At 44.6% G+C, this 23,430-nt stretch overlaps 1 long non-coding RNA gene across 3 annotated transcripts in view; it reads right to left on the reverse strand.

Moving 5' to 3' along the window:
• Window positions 1-783: 783 nt before the first annotated feature.
• The window catches only part of LOC132244228 (uncharacterized), a 74,570-nt gene continuing 51,923 nt past the window's right edge, over window positions 784-23,430 (reverse strand). For 2 of the 3 annotated variants that reach the window (XR_009455807.1, XR_009455808.1), the window contains exons 4-6: window positions 11,346-11,472; window positions 5,557-5,645; window positions 784-3,417 (exon numbers count right to left, since the gene is read on the reverse strand). This is a non-coding gene — a long non-coding RNA (uncharacterized LOC132244228). The remainder of the gene's footprint in view (window positions 3,418-5,556; window positions 5,646-11,345; window positions 11,473-23,430) is intronic. The other variant, XR_009455809.1, reaches the window with a different exon arrangement.

A 23,430-nucleotide genomic window follows, 5' to 3' on the forward strand; every position in this document is an offset into this window, starting at 1 on the left:
GGTCTTCAGAGAAACTAACTGCTTATTTAGGTGTGTAAGTGGAGCCTGTGATCCTTTGAGGATCTGGCCTTACATGCCAATTTACTGGCTCAGCACCCAGTACAGCTACCAAAAACACTCTCTAAACTCATTTACAAGTTGGGCTGCATTCAGACCTCGGTTGGCTGGCAATAAGTAAAGACAGAACGAGATATATTCCACATTTAAAGCAGAAAATGGGCCAAGAAGAATTCAAATGGATGAAGTTACTGTTCACGGTCAGGTTCATGGCTACCTCAGAGACAAAAGACCAGGTGTGTGGAAAAGTCACACAAATAGGTTTTACTATATTCAATAAACCAAGAAGATCACAACTACATGAGCCTGTTCATGTAGGGGTATCCATAAAGAAAGATCTGTATACAGACACACACATCCATCCATCTAACTCCAGCAGTGCTCATTTTCTACCTGTGGATAGTTAGCTAGAAGGCAGGGCAAGGCAGCACCTTGTAGGCTCACCAGTTAAAAATACAAAGCTAACTACCTCTTTTTCATATAGGTAGGTAGTTAAGAAATAAAGTATCTGTGGATGGTGCTCAGGGAAATGTAGCCTAATTCCTGGGGTTTGTAGGATCACTAAAACCTGTACTGCACTAGAAAGCACAACCCTCGGGAAGTTTTCAACTGCTCCTACCCTGCCCTGGCTAAAAATGAATGGAGTTTTTCAGATTTGGTCCAGCTCTAATACAAATTAATACAAACATATACAAACATTGTAAAAATAAAACTCCAAAGTAGTGATTGCTCCAGGCTCTCTTTTGTCCTTTTAGTTCTTGGGCTATTGGATTAAAGAAAGCATATACACTTTACTGTTAAGAAGGTGTCTTCTGCAGTATACAAGCAATTGGAAATATAAACATAGCCCTCCAATCCACCCATTCATCTTTTCAATGATTCTGAACCACAACCACCCTGAGATAACATCTCATTCTCTCTGCGTTTGAGCCACAGAAGCTCAGCGGAATCCTGATTTCTTTGGCCTTTTATTAAACTGAAGCCTGGATAGACGTAAGCGCTAAAGGAAAAGGATTATAGGGGGTTATTCAGCATTGTAAGAGAAAGAAAATCCCTGTCTCTCCGCCAGATGCATTAAACTACTGATCTCACAATTGCATAGAATTATCACTGGCATTAAATCTATGCTAATTCAATCCCGTCCAAGGAACAGTGATTCAACCCAGAACCCTTTCCCAACGTCATTCAAGATCTCTAATTAGTTAGAGAGGTGTTCCTATTCCCCACTCATGCTATATTATGATAGGTATTATTTAAAATGTATTATTAATATTCATTCAACAAAATGAGAATAATGAGGGGGTATTTATGACATAGCTGAGGAGGGCTGTTTAGACATATCTGGTTACAGTTTTCTTTTTCTTACAGAAACATTAATTTCTCATGTACACAAGTTCACATTTAGCACTACTAATGGAAACAGTGCAAAAGCTAATTGGGATGTTTTAATGCGAATGCTAACTGTAAGCACACAATTTCACCCATCAGTTGAAATGCAAAGCTGCCTCCCTACCCCGTGCCGCCTTCAATCCCTAAGATTTCTAGAAAGTAACAGTTCACTTTCACTGATTACAAACAAAAAATTATTCTTACATAGTATACAATTAGAGCGTGGAGCATAGAGCCACAATACATCACTGGGGCCAAGAGATGTTCAGCATTACCAAAGAACTGGACATTTAGATGGATGGTGTGAACATCTGCAGTTACAATATTAAGAATTAAAATATGCTTTAAATCCAATACTGTCTAGATCTTAAATTGTATATTTGATTTGTAGGTCCTCCAGGCTTTAACCTAAGGTCAGGATAATGACAGAAGAGGAAATCAAGGAACAGAAAGGTGAAATGACTTGTCTGAGGAAAGTCGAGAAAGGCGGCAGAACCAAGACTAGAACCGATGTCTCCAATGAGGGAAGGGAAGGGGAGAATTAAACAACTGTATCTCCATTTCTTTGGGAGAGCTATAAATCTTCATGCTACAGGGCACACACTAAACTAAAACTGAAGCAGGTTAGGAAGAATCTGTCTCAGTGAACAGACATTTCCATAACACGTAGCATCATATTTCACATTTTCCTCTTATGAGCCTAAGAAACAGGCAGACTACTCGACTAGATAAATCACTGGCCTGATCTAATATGGCAATTTCTATATGCCTAAGGTTGTGGGGGGGAATAAAAAGTTCTGGTACAACTCACTCCAAGGAAAAATCTAAACAGCTCTAAAAAATTGAAATTAAAACATAAAAATGACAAGAAACTAATTTCCCTCCCTCCCCCACATTGTGATATGATTTTATGTGCAGCGTTGAAAGCACAATGTGAGTTATCATTTAAAGGCTTACTTGAAAGAAGCCATACGCTTAGATGCAGGCAACAAAATATAGGAATCTTGATGGATGAAGTAGGTTTATATCCATTCTAATTATATTCATAATACACTCATTTGAAATACCATAGGTATTATTTAGATGAACGTTACGCATCCCGTCTAAAATAAATTGAAATAAAAATATAATGCTGAGCTGAAAAATGTACTCTGTGCAAGTACTGTAACTCATTGACAAGTACTTTAAAAAAAGCCTAAGTAATAAAAATTACTGCTAGAAAAATCCAAGTGTTCCATTCCTAGATTTTATGGGGGCAATAAAAAATGACAAAGCAGCTCTAGTTAAGCTAGACTGATGAAATGATATACTGCAAGAAAGGCATTTAAGGTTGTATTGAAGCAGATTTAAAGTTGATATATAGCAAGAACAATAATTCTGCTGCATATTAAATAGAGTTTGAATGGAATTTTATAAAAGTATAGACCTGCTAGTGTAGACATGCACCACAAATCTGTAAGCAACCCCCCCCCCCCCAAAAAAAACAAAAAAAAACTCTCTTCTTTGTCTCACCAAAGAATTTGGATGAAATCAACAGGAGTTTTCATCCATCAGATAGGGTGCATCATTGAAATTCCTGGGGTTTTTTTTGTTTGTTTGTTTTTCTGTTTATTTTATTAACAGGAATTCAGAATGACCAACCTTTTTTTTTTTTTTTTAATGTATTTTAGTTCTTCACTTTCTTTCATTGTAAAATAAGGAAAGATTTTGTGTTAAAATATAATGGTATTCTAAAGGAAAGCCATAACAGCAGCGCAGAATGTAGGCAGGATCACAGGATCTGGATTTGTGATCTGCATTTATTGTTATATGACTTTGGCCAAGTCACTTTTCCTTTCAAGGACTTTTCCCCTCCCGGGCTTGTTTGCCCTTATGTATACGGTATTGAGAAGGAACTTTCTATTACTATACATTTGGACGGTATCCAGCACAACGGGGCCTCCTTCCTCCTCCTCCATCTTCGAGGTGCCACTGTAATATAAATAAGAATAAGAATAAGGACCGGGTAATAGGTCACCACTGTGGTCTGTTGTGCTGGTCAGAACGATACTAAGTGGCCAGAAAAAACCTCCAAATGTAGTAGCTGAGGTTTCCATATCAACTTCCTTGGGTACTCTGTGGGAAGGATGCTCCAGGGAGAGGAGAGCACATATCTAACATAACAATTCCTTTGAGGTAACTGACTGATAGTATTTAGAGAAGACTGGTGACTGATCAACCCCAGGGCAGGAAAAGCATCTGAGTGGTCATTTTGCCTCCCTCCAATTTAGTTACCCAAAGCACGATCATATGCTGGGTCGCTGCACATATGGAAACAGACAATAGAAAAAAAAAATTCCAATAGGCAGCACTTAAGCATGTAGAGAATAGCTGCTGGTTTTATTAGACCAAAAAAAGATGTTGTGCCCTGCAAATGGCTTCCTCTGCCAGCTCTTAACAGACACAGATAAGAAAGGAGCCACAGGACAGTTAGAAAAGTGTGCTATTTGTAACATAGTCTGAATTTTGATGCCAAAGATGAGACATTACATTCAACTTCTACTGCTAGACAGGATGAAATGGAGCAATGGAAAAAATGTTGTGTTTGTGCACGAGAAATGAACAGTGACTCAGAACAACTGACATCAATGCTACATTCTCTTCATGGCTTGTGCAGATTTCCAACAGTATACCGGGCTTCTGCATTTCTTATACTGCATTGAGTAAAAGGGTCTACCACAGCTTACCCATTAGGAATGAGCATATACTTCCCACAAAACTGAGTTGAGCTACTCAAAACTGATTTAATAAAAACCAGTAGACTGAGGTACAGAGAGCCATTCAGATATTTCTGATTGGAGCTATCAAAGTTATTTCTATTAAAGAGGTTCAGCTTCCAGAGATATCTCACTTCAGGCAAATCTGATTTAGGATATTCCAGGGTAAAACTGAGAGTAAGGAGGATGACAGCAATATACCCATGAACCATTTAGGCTCCAATTGTTAGTAGTTTTAGTTAATCTGGTGGTGCCGTACTTTACCCATAGACCTTGTTTTACTCAGAGCGGAGTGAGGGTTTTACTATATACCAGTACAAATCACAGCTTTCCAAGGACAGGTTTATCCAGCAAAGAGTGCCCAGCTGAACTATAGAGGTGCAGAGAGAAGGGCAGCTCTCAGGTCTAACTCATGGCATTTCACAGCAAGTGTCATGAGTTAGACTGATCCTCCTGGTGCATCAGAGGAAAGCCTCACTGAGCACTGGGGCTCCTGCCTCTCTCTCAGCCCACACGAAGATTAAAAGCACAATGTAAAATGACTGTGAATAGAGCTTATTGTGTTCACCTTTAAAATGAATTACTAGTGCTTTTTCCTCCATCTGTGAAGCAGACCACAAGTTATCTCAGAGGTGTTGGTCATAGTCATGTTGGTCTAAGGACACAGGCAACAAGGTTCTTTAGGTAAATCTGGTATCTTTTATTAGATCAACTCAAATAGTTGGAAAACTTCTTCCTAGCAAGCTTTTGGGTTTAAATACCCTTTGTCAGGCTGAGGAAGCAGATGCAGATGACTTTGTTGCTTTGTGATATCTGCACTACTAAAACCTCTCCATAAACAAGTCCTATTTTTATATAACATGGATGTACATACATGTGTGCAGCAAATGGGCATGACTTTGGAAACCTATGAGCTGGTGAACACACATGGAAATACTTGCGAGTAACCCTGAGATAGTGAGGCATACTATATTTGTTCTGGCAAAGCTGTACCTTGGCAGACTTGAATAATAATTTTGCTTTGGGATCAACTCATTTTTGTATAAAAAGGCCCCATTTGCATTAAAAGTAATTTCTTATCATACTTTAACAAAGCCTTTTCTATCCATTCATTTGAGGTTAAATTTTCAGTAAGCTGTACGACTGGAGGTGATTGCAAAACAAGAACTGGGGAATGTTGGAATTTAAAATAATCTTTTTTAAGCATTTCATATAAACATTCATTTATGGAAGTCAATGACCCGATCTGTAAGCAGTTAGAGGATAACATCCTCTTTTTACATGTGTTATATTTACTAGGATGAGGAGAGGAGATCACAGCATTAGCAGCCAAGTGAAGGACCCTCAAACTCACCTGCTTGTATAGGACGTTTGATAGTAGTATATTATTCTACAACTAGATGTTTCTGCCTGCTGCACATAGTTCTAGACAAAGTATGATGCCTTTTAAAAAAAGAGAAATAAAAGAAAAATTTGAGCTTTGAGGGAAGCCTGTTTTCATCACCATTTGCAACATGTTAATAAATGCATCCTGTTTAAGAAAAGCCATGAGTATTTAAGTTATGGCAGACAGGACAGGTCGAGGTGGCTGAAGTGCAACAATCCCTGGCATAAACCTTAATAGGTTGCCGATCTCCAAAATACAAAAGAGCCTTTCCGCAAAAGGTGCTCAGTTATTAAACTGATATTCCATAATAGAAAACCCCCAAGATACAGAGAATGAGGGGGAACAAAAAAATCTATTATAGATGCAGAGGTAGGGATGAACTGAAATACCAGATGCAAACATATCTGGGCTTTGAGGAACTTGAAAATCCAACTCCAAACTTTGTGGTTCTTTAATTAGAGGCAAAAGTAAGAAAACCTGCAAAAAATTTTGCTTGTTTTTAGTGCGGACTAAAAGTGATCTCCTCCACACAACACAAGCTGAGCCCACGTCACAGAGATAGGCCTGAACAGCAAATTTCAGATTTAGTCAAGAGCAGTCTTAGAAGGCTTAAAGAAAAGTCTGGACCACAATTTTTTGTTCATATCCCTCTCTACTAGTAGAATAGGAGGGATGGATTTGTAGACACATACTAGGATAGAATTAATGGTGCTAATGGGAACGAGAAGCAATGAGTTAAATGAGCTAAAATGATGCTGCAATTATTTCATTCACCACTACTAGTGATTACAAAATCATAATGCAAGTCTTTTGACCTTTAAAACAAATGACACAGTTTTTTACAAGCCAAGCAAAGCAGTCTCCCTAAAAATCCAGGGAAGGGAAGGGCAGAAGTCAAGTGCTATCATTAACTGCATCATTATTTTCCAAAATAAATGTGCAACCTTCACCTCCGTAGCAGTGAATGGCATCACTGGGGCTGCTCATACTAAGCTGCCATCACTGCGCTATCATTGTGGTGCTGATAAGGAAAAAGAAACACTTTGGGATACACTAGAGGATGCATTTATTTCCCAGTGTCTCCAAGCTGAATTGTGCATGTATGGGTTTTTGAGGAGGAGAAGGAAGGTCGGCGATACTGGAAACAACGGGGATAATAAGTGCATTGCTCTCAAGAAACCTGTTTGACACCAGATGAAATCCCCCTGGCCACTCTGAACTCAAAGCTCCCATTGACTTTTTTTAACAAGGCCAGACATTCAGATGCAAAATAAGAGAAATGGCATGGAATCGATCCCAGAAAAGGAGAGGGGGGAAATTGTGAAATTATTCTTGGGAAAGACACTTGTGGATTCTGCAGAGCTATTTGACCAAATGAGGAGTTCAATACTAGGACCTGCATAAAGTACAGACCAAAGTTGATCAACCAGATTTTGGAAACAAATGCCTTAAGTCAAGAAGCAATGTTTTAGGAGTAAGGAGAGTAGCTCAATTATTCTTGCCCTAGAGGTACGTTACTGTGCCTCTCTACACATTGAAAATGAACTCCAGCCCCAGATAGCTGAAAAAGAAATGGCTATGCTAACAGGGGCTTAGGTTGTAGCTGTGTTGGTCTAAGGACATAGACAGACAAGTTTCCTTGGGTGAATTTGATATCTTTTATTATACCAACCCAAATAGTTGGAGAATAGTTATTAAGCAAGCTTTCGGGTTCCAAAACCCTTTGTCAGGCTAAGGAAGTTGCAGCAGTTGGTGTGTGCTCTTCCTGGATGGAATGACAAGTAAAGAATCCAGGGGCTAGGCTGGGGAGTTAGTTGCTTCTTTACTTTTCATTCCATCCAGGAAGAGCACACACCAACTGCTGCAACTTCCTTAGCCTGACGAAGAGTTTTGGAACCCGAAAGCTTGCTGAATAACTATTCTCCAACTATTTGGGTTGGTCAAATAAAAGATATCAAATTCACCCTAGGAAACTTGTCTGCCTATGTCCTTAGACCAACACGGCTACAACCTAAACCCCTGCAACATGGAAGATATCGAATTCAGCCGTCTGAAATGGAAATTGTACAACGTGAAAAAGAAAGAAGCCAAACTCAACAGCGACATATATTTTCTAAGCCTTTGCAAGAAACACGACTTCATTCACCGAGGACTAAACATCTACAATCCCCTGACTACTACACACAACTCCAAATATGCTTCACAGCTATGCAGAAGAACTTCAGAGAAAATTAGAAATCATCTACTTCACATACTCTACTCCAAAAGAGACCAACTCAGGAAGGAAATCGTCATACACTACAAAAACTTAAAAGACAGAAATCCATGCAGGTTCCCTGACAATATACAGTGAATAAAAAGAGACTACGAAAAACATTCTACAGCAATCATCCTACATAAAAAGAAGAAATGGAACAAATTACTCCAAGAACAAGCTCCCCAGCCACAATACCGCCAGCAGAAGAACAACACCAACACCTTCCAACCTTCCAACCTCAGACTCGATGAAACTGAAAGCAGCAACCAACTCACAAATATTATCAATCTCTCCACACACACACACTTACCATAAATGAAATATCTGTCCTTTCTAAAGGCCTAAATTTCTGTCCAGAAAAATACCCTAATAAAATACTTCAATGTGGAGAACTAGAAGAATTCTTCCGATGCCTGCGCCTCAAAGAATTTTTCCACGACCAAACTGAACCCACTCCGAACAACAACTCATCCTCTGACAACATTCAGGAAAGGATCAATGCCAAAAAGCCCCCAAAAACATCAGTTTGGACACCTCACAGTGGATGAAACCCTAACCTTGACTGCTACGTTGACTGCTTCAGGGAAAGAATGAATAATGAAATAATCAGTCACACACGCCACCACAACAACCTCTCTCTACCAGAGAAAAAGGCCATAGAATCTCTAAGATCTAACCACCACATAGGAATAAAACCAGCAGATAAAGGAGGAGCCATAGTCATCCTAAACTGTGAGGATTACATAAAGGAAACCAAGAGACAGCTCTCTGACACCACCTACTACAAAGAACTACAAGAAGAGCCTACTCCCCTTTTCACCAAAAAACTCAACAATACCATCAAATCATTTCCATCAAGACTACAAGAAAAACTACAGACCTTGATCCCCCCGCTACCTAGCCCGGGGACTTTTAAATGCTCCCTAAAATCCACAAACAAGGGAACCCTGGCAGACCTATCATATCCAACCATGGGACCCTAACTGAGGAAATATCAGGTTTTGTTGAATCCATCCTAAAACCGCTGGTCACCCACAGAACAATTTTTGCACAAGACACTACAGACTTGCTCCGGAAACTTAAATCCATAGACCACCTTCCCAGCAACACACTCCTAGCCACCATGGATGTTGCCAGCCTATATATCAACATACCACACCAGGATGGCATCCAAGCCTGCCTTACATATCTACAGGAACAAGATTACAACTCAGAATACAGACCCAAAGATATTACTGAGCTTATACACTTCATCCTCACACACAACAATTTAACTTTAAATAATTAACACTTCCTCCAGATGAAGGGAACAGCTATGGGCACTAAAATGGCCCCACAGTATGCCAACCTTTTTATGAGCCGCCTGGAAGAAGACTTCCTCAAGAAATGCACCATCAAACCCTTGCTATACTTAAGATACATCAATGACATCTTCATCATTTGGACTGAAAACCTGCAATCTCCGATTGAGTTCCATCAGAAATTCCACAATCACCATCCCTCTATCTGACTCTCTTTAGAATACTCCAGCACCAACATCTTCTTTTTAGACACAAGGATCAGGATCCAGAAGGGTAAACTACAGACCACAGTATACAAGAAACCCACAGACCAACATACATATCTGCACAGAACCAGCAATCACCCTAAACACACCAAAAAAGCTGTGATATACAGCCAAGCCCTCAGATCCCACCGCATCTGTACTGAAGAGCACACCCGGGATCGCCACCTCAACAATCTTAAAAAGCCTTTCACCCAGCAAGGACACTGCTCCAGAGAGGTAGATCGCACGTTTGAAAGAGCCACCTGGATACCACGTGATGAACTGCTGCAGTACAGAAGAAAATCACCCACAAATTGCACGCTGCTGGTTATGACGCATCAGCCCTCCCTTGAACCTGTACGGAAAATCCTCAAAAAATTGCAACCCATACTAGAAAGAGACCCTATTCTTAAAAAGATCTTCCCACAGCCACCCATCCTAGCCTTCAAACAAGCACCGAACTTCGCCAACCTCATAACCAGAAGCAAACTTCCTCAAGCCCAGAACACACCAAAAGGATCCAGACCGTGCCAGGACGAGAAATGCAAAACCTGCCAACACATCTCCACAACCCCCACAATAACTACACCCCACAACAGAGCAATCAGCATCCCGGGATCTTACAGCTGCACCTCCAGAGATGTGATATACCTCATCCAATGCACCAAATGCCCTGATGGAAGATATGTAGGAGAGACCAGACAACAACTGCAACCAGAATGAGTGCACACCGGAAATCCATCAAAGACAGAAACACCCAATTACCAGTGGGGGCACATTTCTCACAGGAGGGCCACTCTCTCTCTCCAATCTCTCAGTCCTGATCCTCAAGGGAAACTTACACAACACTTCCCAGAGACGAGCCTATGAGCTCCATTTGATCAACCTGCTGGATACTAGAGATCATGGACTAAACAAAGACATTGGATTTTTGACACATTATAATCTTCCTGGCAACCGACTCCCCAGCCCAGCCCCTGGCTTCTTTACTTTTCATTCCATCCAGGAAGAGCACACACCGACTGCTGAAACTTCCTTAGCCTGACCAAGGGTTTTGGAACCCAAAAGCTTGCTTAATAACTTTTCTCCAACTATTTGGGTTGGTCTAATAAAAGATATCAAATTTACCCACGAACCTTGTCTCCTCTTTTTAAGGCACTTGTGGAAATGCTTCCTAAATTCCTCTAGCTTAATTTTAATTTTCACTTGAAGAATTACCTTTTGGGGCAAGTACTTTGTACATCCTCCAAGTCCAAAGTTTTCCCTCCTCTTAAACTTTTACCATGTATAAAATGTGCAGCAGCACACAACACAGAAACAGCTGCTTTGCTGCTCTGCTTACCAAGTTGCATTGCTTTTGCTGTTTGTCCTCACAAGGGACTCAGCACAGTCAGCTGACTGACACTAGGGTAAGCACCACACCACCTCAAGTTTAGTCACAATTTTTAGTCCAGGATGACAAGATAAATCTTTGTTACAGTGAAACAAGAGGGCAAAGCAGTAAAAGGTAGCAGTGAAAGTTTGCTGTTCTGATCAACACTAACTATAAAGGTGGAAGGCCAATTCCTTCTTACATCTGTGTAAATCCACAATAATTCCTGGGTACTGGTCTCAAGTTGGAGTTACACCTAATTTAACAGGAGTACAGATGAGGACAGATGTGGCCCAGCAGACAGCATTCAGAACAGGAGATCTTTTCAGAAGCAGTGTTGCATTAACATGCAGGATTACCATTCACACCCATGCACATAAATAACATATTCACAAAACCCAACACCTTAATTCTATACAAATCATAAAGAGCTTTGGTTGTCAGGCCCAAATATTTGTCTTTTGTGTTGCAAAGCACATTTCTTTTACATTAGAAATTTCATTCAGCTCTAACTATTTCACTTTGGGGAGGTGTGCAATGGGATATCTGTCCCAGGAAATAACCAATTGGTTTCTGCTTACCCGATATTGGAGCATCATTTCCACTCCCTCTCTGGATTTGAAGTTCTGTCCCACTCTGGCTTGCAACACCGAGCTGAATATCCAAGTTCAAAGTCAGTCTGCCATTTACAGCCTTTGTGCAGTAAGTCTGGAAACACACAAACCACAACTTCCCTATTAATTTGCATTAAGATATCCAGCACTCAGGATCTCTCTGTTCTGTGGAAATGCTTTTCCTTCTCTTGACCAGTCACCTGATTTTTCCTTTACCTAGAATCAGTTATTAGATTTTTCCTTTTCCAGACATTTCCTCAGGCATGAATCAGGGGATCGGATGTGTTTGCAAGCATGCATTACATCACCATTCTAATAGTGGAGTAAGAGTTTGCTACTAAAATTGGGAATTACTTTCTTGAAATGGTTTGTGCTAAGAGAGTCTCACTATTCTCTCCAGCATTGGGCCTGACCCTGAACTGACTTCCATGCATAGAGATGTTTGCAGCATTGCCAACATGGATGGCTCAAACTCATTAAATTTACAAATTATTTGTTTTGTTTTGTTTTTTCATTGGCTTCCAGTTGTTTTCAGCTGATAGGGTACATGTGGGTCATACTGTCAGCTTTTCTTAACAAAACCCAGGAAGGGTATTCTCCCATACAAACATGATTCCAGGCATCGTGGCTTTAAAGGAACATGACAGTTCACCAGGGATCCTAGTTTTGTGTTTAGTGCAGAAAAATGCAGAGTTTCTAATTTTAAGGGCAGGACCTGGCAGAGCAGGGTGAGGAAGCCCAGTGAGCCCCATGCCACCATGGTGAAGCACACCCTGCCTGCCTGGCAGCAGCAGGGGTGGCACCACGGAGTTGTGTCCCCCACTGCTGCCAGGTGGGCAGGGAGCACCTTGCCATGATGGTTTGGGGCTCATGGCAGTGGCACCAAGCCTTCTAGCCCACCCTGCCAGATCCCGCCCACAGGACCAAGGAGGCCCCCAGGGGGAGGTCAGCAGAGCGGGAAGCCCTGAGCCTACAACCGCCAGCCTGCATCTGCATGCCCTCGTGGGCTCTGCTCCATCCGTGCCACCCATGGGGTTGGGGAGCTGGGCTCTGTGCCGTGTTCAGGCCACAGCAGACCCTGCCTCCCATGGTTGGCAGCCAGTGCTCAGTCACTGTTGGTGGGGGGTAGAAGGCTTCAGATCTTGCCCCCCCCCAACCCCTCTCTCGCAAGGCTGGGGGTTGCAGGGGCTGTGGGTGGGGAGTGAAGGGTACCAGCAGGGCCAGGGGCTGTGGCTTGGGAGTGAGGTTTAATGGCATGAGCTGGGTACCGGCCTATCAAGGCTGCTCACTGCCACAAAACAGCTGGGGAGGACAGCTGCAGCGGGACCTGCATCCTGGTGAATGAAGGGGGCAGGGGAAGCTCTGATTTTCCACGATAAGAAACACAAAATCAAATGCTAAAACTTATAGGCATTTAGAATTTAGTTTGTTATAGTGATTAAGACACTGGTAGGCTTCCAAATTGCTTTGAAATTGTAAATATATCAATAAAAATTTGTGTTCAAGTGATACACACACACACATACAGCTACACATATGCATATACAAATATAGTGGTGGTCATTTAAATCATGGGAAAACTGAAATTTTAGGTTTTTAATTAGAGAATTTGCTATTTTTATCAGAGAGTTTGCAACTTTTAAGCAGAGAAAAGCAGAATCCCTGGAGATTATGACACTCGCATTAAAATCAAGAGTTAGTGGCACTGCCTCTGTCTCTGCAGGAACTCATTTCAGGATCTTCATGGATTTTGCTGCTTGCTGTAGTATCTAGAAGAGAGAGATCACAGAAAAATTTCTAGATAATCAGAAGATCCCAGTTGGGCTAATGGGTTTTCTTAAACTATTTATATGCTATTCAGGTCTTGGTGGTTGGAAATCATTATTCTGATGTATTTCACTATGTCAATCTCCACCAAGGTTTCACAAAGATTATGCCATTCCCACTTGCAGGCTTCAAATGCAGAAAAGGGCAATATCCTGAATGAATGTAATCTTGTACACTAGTAATTTTTGGCAGTTAAAATAATGACTTGTGGCCAGTGACAGCTAATATAAATTAGAGCAGCCTGCTGGGGACTAGGCTTGGTACCTAAGCATCTCAGGAAATAAAAATGTGAAGCTGAACTTTCTGCTGGTTTTGCATTCTCCTCCTCAATTATGTTAGATCCGGGCAAGACTGGGGGCTTTTGCCCCAACAGTCTTATCAGGCACTATTGTTTCAAGTTTATTCTAAATAGAGGAGACTGACTATTACTTGAATGCAAATTTATCCTATAAGCTAGATATAAGATGCTGGCAATCACTGTGCACCATCATTTGTAACCAGGGACCTACCTAAATCACAGTTTCACAGATTTTGCAGAAACCGCAAAAAAGAAGACCCCAATTGCCAGGAAATCTGGTATTGGTTGTGATTTCCTGCTAAATTACCCCCTCCACCCCCCAAAAAAAATACCAGTAGATCATTGATGTAACCAACCAGATTGGTTACATCTCCTTGACAAGGAGATGTAACCAAGAAGAAGAGCTGTCCAGATGACATTTTCATCTTAGGATACCCCAACAAGATGCAAGTAATGTTCACCCTGAACCAACATGGTCACATCAAGGGGATTCAACCAAGCGACCACCACCAATTAGTGGTGAGGCGTGGGGTCACCAAGGCCTCTCTGCCAATCAGCAGTGAGGGGCAGGGCTGTCGCAAAATGCCCACAAAGTCAGCTCGGTGTGCTGCAAGCTGTGACAAACTCTTTGTCTCACTGCTATTTGTGCAGATCCCTAGATATAACACAGCTCACAATACTTGCTATTCATCTCTGATTTAGCAGGTTTAGATCTATACAGTTCTCCTGCACCAACTGTTAAGGAATGTCACTTATTAGTAGGAAGCGCTAGAACTCTTGAGATGCTCTGGGTGACACTTGCTGTCATTAGCACGATTACAACCATTATACAGAAAAACGAACTAGTCATAACTACAAGGCATAAGTGTAACAGCAGTATTTCCATTCATTTACTCAGCTAGAAGCTGGAAATTCTTTTTTTATTTATAAATAGTCACCCCAAAGGAATGCATTTGTCCATATTTCAATAATATGATTAGGCAAGTGCACTTCTCTATTCCCGGATGGTGAAATATTCTGGATGTCATTCCACATTGGGTGTATTTGGAAGAGTGAAACACAAGCTGAATGCTCTAGATGAGGAATAAGCTTCTTTTTATGGAGAGCTATATGTCATGTCATATAGGATTGATGGCATTTAGAAATGGAGCCATATATCTTCATGAGAGCAGATACGTTATAACGCGGTTCAGTAGCATAATCAACAGTTTTAAACACTGACAGAAGAACAGCAAGACAAGTTTGTTTTCCAGTGTTGCCACCGATTCTTGTTCTGACCTTCAGCAAACCCCTTGGCCAACCTGGGCCTTAATAAGTGAGGAAAATTATGTTTATCACAAGCATGCTGTGTTTTCAGTCTCATTGATAACAGTCCAACTCACCAATGCATTTAAACATTTCTCTGACATAAAATGCATGGATAGTCCTATTCATTTCAGTGGGATTGCTAAACCTAGGTGGAAGCCTACCTATCTTGCTGAATCGGACTTAAAAGTAATGTCTAAACCAACGTTTCCCAACTGGTGTGCTGCGGCACACCGGTATATCATCTGCCAGGCATGTCCAAGTGTGCCACATCATTTTGGGGTGAAGCCAAGTCCCCCGCCATGCCCCAGCCAGCCAGATGGGGAGCATGGCTCCAGCCAGTGAATCAAGCGCTGTGCCACCTGCTCCACACCATCGGGAGAGAGGCCACTTAAGAGTTTCATGTGGTGAAAAAGGTTGGGAAACAATGGTCTAATCCTCAGTTATAATGAGACTAATGCTGTCAGCCTATTCCAAAGCAAAGAATAGCTGTCGCCATGACAGGTATGAACTGCAGTAGGAAGAGCAAATTTTATAGGGCATGAAAGAGGATTGCTTTGTCTTGTGCAGATTGATCACGTCCTGTCTTTACCAGTGGTTGAGGGCATGCATCCAAGACTAGCAAAGGTGAGCTAGGCACTTAAGTGACTGAGTTGATGTTGAATGATAGATGCTGCTGGGACTTTGTTTCATCCAGGAGGACAGGACAGACAGAGCCCTGTCCAGAGATCTTATTAGTTTCAATCGAGGGTTTGAACTTAACTAGAAGGCCAGATAGGGCATCATAGGATTGTTTCTTGTTGCTATTCTCTTTGCAAAAACATTGCAGTGATGGCGGCGTTCTGCCATCACGGGCATGGACAGAGGGCAGGAAGGATTGGGGAGCAGTGACAGCCCCTAAACAGAACCCCGGGCCAGGTTACTTACCCCAGGGAGGGACGGCAGCGCCAGAGCTGGGACCATGGCAGCAGCTGCAGCCGCCATTACAGCCGTGCGAGCCGGCATTACGCTGGCTGTTTAAACAGCTGTTCCCAGTAAGAGGAACAGCCAAGCCGATCGCGGCGACCACAGCAGCTGCCGCGGGAAAGTTTAAAAGCCCCAGCAAACCCCGCGGGAGGGGGAAGCAGGAGAGAGAGAGAGCAGACGGGCAGCACATCTGTTGTGCTGCAGCTTCCCCAGGGAGAGAGCCTCACCTAAGTGGCTCTGCAGCAGCGCAGCAGCTGAGGTCAGGGTCGCAACCTCTGGAAGGGGCAGGAGGAGGCTCTAAGCCTCTACAGGAGGCAGGTAGCAGGAAGCTCTCTGCCCTACTTCAGGTAGGAAGCGAAGAGGAGTCAGGATCCCTTTTAGGAATGGAGACGCAGGGTGAGCAGCGAGGCACCCTGCATCAATCAACACCACCCCTAAGGGAGATGGGGACAGGGATAGTTGGAGTGGCACCTAGTGGCCGCCGGGTCCAGGACATGAGTCCAGGAAGATTCCCCATCCCGGTGGAGTATTATTTCTAGAACAGAGGAGGATACCACCAGCAAGCAAGTCTGCAGAGCATCGCAGTATACCATCCCACATCAAGTGACCGGTTGGCGAGTGGACTGGGTGTAGGGGGGGCGGAGCCCCGTGGTACAACCAAAGTGGCAAACGTGAGCACCCCCACCATCGGGGAACCCCTCGGGTAAAAGAGCTCCTCTGAAACCCTCCGACACATTACCCCTAACATCAAAGTTGTGGCAGCTGAGACGAGGGGAGGGGCTACCCAGAGTCGGGTGATAATGGACGTGAGACACTAGACATCACAGTGGTGCATTGGCCCGGAAGGCGGTAGTGTCAGTACCCACGGGGCAGAGCCCCACCCAGGAATAAAGCAAGATGTAACCATAGGGAGTAGCTGATGCCGAGTTGCTGACCGAAGCGATTCAAGCTATTGGGCAGGTGTTGGCGGTCCAACAATTGCAGGGGGACCATCAACAGGAGTGTTTGCAGCGCAATGCTGCCCTGTTTAGGATGCCCCGTGTGACTAAAGATGATGATCCAGAAGCCTACATCAAGGCCTTTGAACGGACGGCCATCCAGACGGGATTGGATATGGGCCAGTGGGGTCACCAGTTAGGGGCACTGGTGATCGATAAAGCCCAAGCAGCGTACAAGGCACTGTCCAGGGAGAAGGCCCAAGATTACGAGGCTGTCAAAGCCATGATTTTGTATCGGCTAGAGATCTTCCCCGAGAGCTACCGGCAAGCATTCAGGGCTCGCAAGCCAAGAGAAAGTAAGCGACCTCGGGGCTTACTGCAAGCCCTCCGGGATGCCCTACAGAAATGGCTGCCAGCAGGCAGGTTCAATCATGAGGGGGTATTAGACCAAATATTATTAGAACAATTCCTCTAGGATTTAGAGGAGGACACCCAGAGGTGGGTGCGCAGGCACCAACCACGGTCCAGCGAGGAAGCCTTGCGCCTGGCCGAGGCTTTCTCTAACTCAGAGAAAGAGAGAGGGAGTGGACGAGGCCTCCGGGTCTCAAGGGAAAGTTCGGTGAGTGAGGGAGAATGCTGGACAGCCCCAAGGAAGAGAGCCCTGAAGGGGGTAGTCTGTTATAGATGCAGAAGAACGGGACACATCTCCCGAGACTGTGGGATGGGGCTAAGCAAACTGAGCCGTGGTCCAATGGGATATCTGCCGATGAGAGAGAAGGGCAGGGAGACAGGCACGGGTGAACCCATGGATTGTAGTGTGGGATTCACCAGCCCAGAAGAAGGGTGGAACCTCCCTATCCTAACAGCCTGGATAGGCAGCAAGGCTGTGCGGGCAATGTTGGATACGGGATGTTCCCAGTCCTTGCTCCGGGTGGACCCCGCCCCGCTGGCAGGAAGAACGGATGCTGGTACCATCAACATGACCTGCATCTTAGGCGGGGAAATGCGATTCCACTGCTGTTATGTGCCCATTAGGGTGATGGAGTTCTGTGGTGAACTGTGGGTGGGCTTGGCCCCAGCATTGGCGTGCGAAATGATTTTAGGATGAGAATGGGAACCATTCTACAGGTTGTTGAAGTGAGTGCAAGCAACTGAAGAGGAAAGGAGACGGATCAAATGGATGGAAGGATGGGTGGCTGAGAACTCTGAACCCTCCAGTCGGGAGGTCGTGGAAGGCATTAACGTGGAGTCCCTGGTGAGCGCAGCGCAGTTTTGACAGGCTCAACGGGAGGACCAGGAACTCCAGCTGCTGAAAACCAGTGACCCTGGAGAGGGAACATCTCGGGGGCAGGAAGGCTTCGTGGTAATGGGCGGTTTACTATATCGGGTACAACGGGAGGAGGGAGGCACATTGAAAGGGAGGCAGCTGGTGGTCCCGTCTCCCCTACAGCACCTCGTCTGGAAACTGGCCCATGCTTCTCCGCTAGGGGGTCACCTGGGATGTACCAAAACCCGGGTTAGATTGACCCAGGAGTTCTTCTGGCCACACCTGCATGAGGATGTGGATCGGTGGGGGGCAGCGTGCCCAGAGTGCCAGACAGACCAAGAGTGGGGGCCACCTAAAGCACCCCTAAGACTAATGCCGATAATTGAGACCCCATTTTCCAGGGTAGCAATGGACATAATAGGTCCCCTCCCAAAATTACACAATGGCTACCAGTACATCCTGGTTTTGGTGGATTACACCACCCAATTCCCAGAAGCAATCCCGCTGCGATCCATTACAGCCCCAAGAATGGCTGAGGAGCTACTCAAATGTAGCTACTCAAATGTAGCGTGGGTAGGCATCCCACAAGAAATACTTACCGATCAAGGGATGAATTTTATGTTGGGGGTAATGGGTAATGAAGGCCCTTTGCAAGACTCTGGGCATCACTCAACTAAGAACATCAATTTCTCATCCCCAGACCAATGGCCTGGTGGAAAGACTGAATTGTACCATCAAACGGCTACTCAGAAGCTGTTCATAGGAAGATCCCCGACAGTGGGATACCCTGTTGACACCCTTATTATTCGCGCTGCGGGATGCCCCCCAAGAATCAACCCACTACTCACCATTCCAGTTGGTACATGGCCACTGTCCTAGAGGCTTATTACAGGTGGTCCGAGAAGAGTGGGAATGGCCAATGGGATTGGGGGTCTCTGCGGAGAGATACCGTCAGGAGCTGCAGGCCCGTATACAGAAAGCCCAACGGATCGCGGTACACAACATGAGGGATGCACAAGAGCGGCAGGAGACCCAGTAAAACAAAAGGACGAAGGCCCGCACCTTCCAACCCAGGGACCAGGTCTTGGTATCAATACCTACCACCTCGAGTAAGCAACTGGCGATGTGGCAAGGACCCTTCACAGTGGTTCGGCAAGTAGTGCCAGTTGATTACGAAGTGCGTAAGCTGGGCCACCGCTGGGAGCAACAAGTCTACCATATAAATCTGCTGAAGGAGTGGAAGACCCCTCAAGGCTGGATGACACAAGAAAAGAGAGGAGAGGGGGATCTAGGAACCCTTTGCCCAGGGTTAGGATGAGTCACGCAGGAAGAGGCCGTACACTTGAGTAAGGAATTGAACGGCCACCAACAACAGGAATTACTAGCCTTAGTAGAGGAGTTCCAAAAAGTATTCCAAGAAACTCCAGGGAGAGTAACAAGCATCCAGCATGAGATAAGAACGCCACCCAGCACGTTGGTAAGGGAGAGGTGGAGGCCGATACCCCAGCAGTGGCAACATGAAGTAGAGCAAGAAATCTCAAAGATGCAGGAGCAGGGGATTATATGGCCCTCACGTAGCCCGTGGTGTAGCCCAATTGTACCGGTGGCAAAGCCAGATGGCTCACTAAGGTTATGCATAGATTTTAGGAAGTTGAATGCCCTAACAACATTCGATGCCTTCCCAATGCTATATGTGAGCCAGCTCATCAAGAAAATTGGGGAGGTACGATATATATTCAGCCTCAACCTGGCTAAGGGATATTGGCAAATTCCCTTGTGGCATGTCGATTTTGCCAAGACTGCGTTTGAAACTCCTTGGGGCCTATTTGAATTCATGAGAATGCCCTTTGGCCTTAACGGAGTGGCCGCCACCTTCCAGAGGTTAATGGATATGTTACTAGAGCTGCATGCAGCTTATGCTGCGGCTTACATAGACGATATTATCATATTCACCTCTAGCTGGGAACAAAATCTCAGGGCCCTGAGGGCTATCCTAGGAGAGCTCCAAATGGCAGGACTAACCGCCAACCTTAAGAAGTGCAAACTGGCAGAAAGGGAAACAGCCTACTTAGGGTTTTGGGTAGGACAAGGAACAATACGACCCCTGTCTGTTAAAATCAAGGTCATAAGTCAGTTTCCGGAGCCCCAGACATGTAAGCAACTACTTTCCTTTTTGGGACTCATCAACTACTACCGTCGGTTTATACCGCACTTTGCAAGTATGGCAGCGCCCCTCACGGATGCGTTGGCCGGAGCCCCCTCAGCAAGATTGAAGTGGACCCAACGGATGAGAGACAGCTTCCACCGTTTAAAAGAGGTGATGCATCAAGATGTCATGATGCACACACCAGATTTTAATGCCCCTTTTATCTTACAGACGGATGCGTCGGGACGGGTGTTGGGGGCCATGTTATTACAGGAGGGGAAAGAAGGTGAACGCCCGATTGCCTTCGCTAGTTGGAAGCTTAGCCACACGGAAACAAGGTATGCTACAGTGGAAAGGGAATCCTGTCCATACGATGGGCCATAGAGCACTTCCAATACTACCTCATGGGGAAGGAATTTCTGTTAATAACTGACCATGCTCCTTTGCAGTGGTTAACGAGAAAGCAAAGCATGAATGTCAGAATTACCTGCTGGGTGCTGGCACTGCAACCTTTTAAATTCACCATAGTGCATCGTCCAGGCAAGGATAATTTTGTAGCTGATTTTTTTTATCCAGATGGGAAGATCCGGACCAGCTGGAGAACCAGACCACTACCATGGCGAGGAAAACCAAATCAGACAGGATGCACAACACACTGATCAGATGCCACAAGGCAAATTGAGGGGGGAGGTCTGTGACGGCGGCATGCCGCCGTCACGGGCACAGACAGAGGGCAGGAAGGATTGGGGGGCAACGACAGCCCCTAAACAGAACCCCGGGCCAGGTTACTTACCCCAGGGAGGGAAGGCAGCATCGGAGCTGGGACCATAGCAGCAGCTGCAGCTGCCATTACAACCGTGCGAGCCAGAATTACGCTGGCTGTTTAAACAGCTGTTCCCAGTAAGGGGAACAGCCGAGCCAATCATGGCAACTGCAGCGGCCACTGCGGGAGAGTTTAAAAGCCCCAGCAAACCCCGTGGGAGGGGGAAGCAGGAGAGAGAGAGAGAGCAGACAGCCAGCACATCCGTTGTGCTGCAGCTTCCCCAGGGAGAGAGCCACACCTAAGTGGCTCTGCAGCAGCGCAGCAGCTGAGGCCAGGGTCGCGGCCTCTGGCAGGGGCAGGAGGAGGCTCTAAGCCTCTACAGGAGGCAGGTAGCAGGAAGCTCCCTGCCCTACTTCAGGTAGGAAGTGAGGAGGAGCCAGGATCCCTCTTAGGAAGGCAGACGCAGGGTGAGCAGCGAGGCACCCTGCATCGACCAACACCACCCCTAAGGGAGAAGGGGACAGGGATAGTTGGAGTGCTCCCTAGTGGCTGCCGGGTCCAGGACGTCAGTCCAGGAAGATTCCCCATTCTGGCGGAGTATTTAGAACAGAGGAGGATACCACCAGCAAGCAAGCCTGCAGAGCATCGCAGTATACCATCCCACATCAAGTGACTGGTTGGCGAGTGGACGGGGTGTAGGGGTGGCGGAGCCCCGTGGAACAACCAAAGGGACAAACGTGAGTACACCCACCATCAGGGAACCCCTTGGGTAAAAGAGCTCCACTGAAACCCTCCGACACATCACCCCTAACATCAAAGTCGTGGCAGCCGAGACGAGAGGAGGGGCTACCCAGAGGCGGGTGATACTGGACGTGAGACGCTCAACTTCACAATTGCAAAGGGGACAACAGTAAACTATGGAACAGAGCCAGTACCCTTACTCTCACTGGGTTGTACTTAAACACCAAAAACCATACTGAACAAACCAAAGTATTAGCATACGATTTATGCTGCTCCATGGTTAGGGTTGCCAGCTGTTATCATAATGCAAATGATCAGACATTTGAAATAACCTGGTGAGCATGGGGCAAGTGCAGTTTCAACACCTTAGTTTGTCAAGAGGGAAGAGGCTTCCCCACATTTCTCTTAATTGGAAAATGTATTGAATTCATTTGTTATGACACTGTAGTGAAAATAATAACTGTTTAAAAAAAAAATCTTTTTTCTGCAAGAAAATAACAGCATATTAAAATGGGCTTTTTTTTTTTTTTTTTTTTTTTCAGGCATCTGATCCCAGCAGTTTTTTCCTTCCTGAGTGCAGAGGAGCTGGACCCAGTGATATGTAAGGCCCCTTCCAGCCTCTAACAACTACAAGCCTATGAAAAAAACCTGATGAGATGAGTAGGCTATTTTGCTTTAATAAAAAAGGAGTTTCATGACGAGCTGCTGCTTATTCAAAGTGGTTCAATCATCTCTAATTACTGTTGTCACTGGTGACTTTTTGTTGCAAGGAACTTAAGCCAGGATTGGGGTCTTCCATGGTGCCCTGTACAAACTTATGAAGATGCAAACTGGCACTGAATATTGAACAATCCTACAAAAGTATAACTGGATTTATTAGCCCATTCCAGCTTATATTCTTTTCATCATGAGGAAGCATGATTTTCTCAGGGGAAAGGCAGCACAGTCTATTTGATATGGCAATAGAATAAGAGCTCATAAATAAGGCTGAGATCCTGGCCCTGGCATTAACCTCAGATGAGGTCACTTCACCTCCCTGCCCCTCCTGTTCTCTTATGTATTTAGTTGGAAAGCTCTTTAGGGCAGGGATCATCACCCCATATTTGCCCAGCACTTAAAACACTGGGGCCCTGTGCTCCTGCTAGGCTGATAATATTTCTCCCCTTTGGCAAAAGTCCTTCTTAAGGGAACTGTCAGAGCTAAAAAGAAAATGGATATGCTTAGGTTCTTTGATATTTAATAAATCCTGGTCACAACCAATGCTCACTTAAAATACGGATGTCCGATTCCCAGTCATTAAGGACTTTAAGCATCATTACTTCTATTAGGTGAAATAAACTTATTAAGCTCTCATGGTAGCCTCAGCAGTGCTTGTGGGTTCGCAGGGAAAAAAAAAACCCCACACATTGCTGGCTGTCTGAGACCAGAATTTCTTGTGGTGAGATGGAGGAACTGGCGAGGAGTTAGCTTCATGTCAGGGCTCCATTTCCTGGGTAATGTTATTAATTTATTCATTAAAATGTTGTCAAATTATTGAAAAGACAGCACCAACCTGAGATGTAGATAACAGCAGTTCTGCATCCCACCTGAATGGTATGTTCACTTTAGCTGAACTTTTAACTATCAATAATGTTTCATAACTTTTACTTCTATTATTATTCAGTTCAGCCAAGCTTTTTTTTCCCCAACTGTTTACACATTTTAATGAGGTTTTAATCTTTCTTGACATATTTATTTAGATTATTTGTTTTACAAAAGTAAAGTGCCTTAAAGTGTAATTGAGGAAAGCAATGCCTCTTTC

Source organism: Alligator mississippiensis, chromosome 11, assembly GCF_030867095.1.
Source record: "Alligator mississippiensis isolate rAllMis1 chromosome 11, rAllMis1, whole genome shotgun sequence".
Taxonomy (NCBI): Eukaryota; Metazoa; Chordata; order Crocodylia; family Alligatoridae; genus Alligator; species Alligator mississippiensis.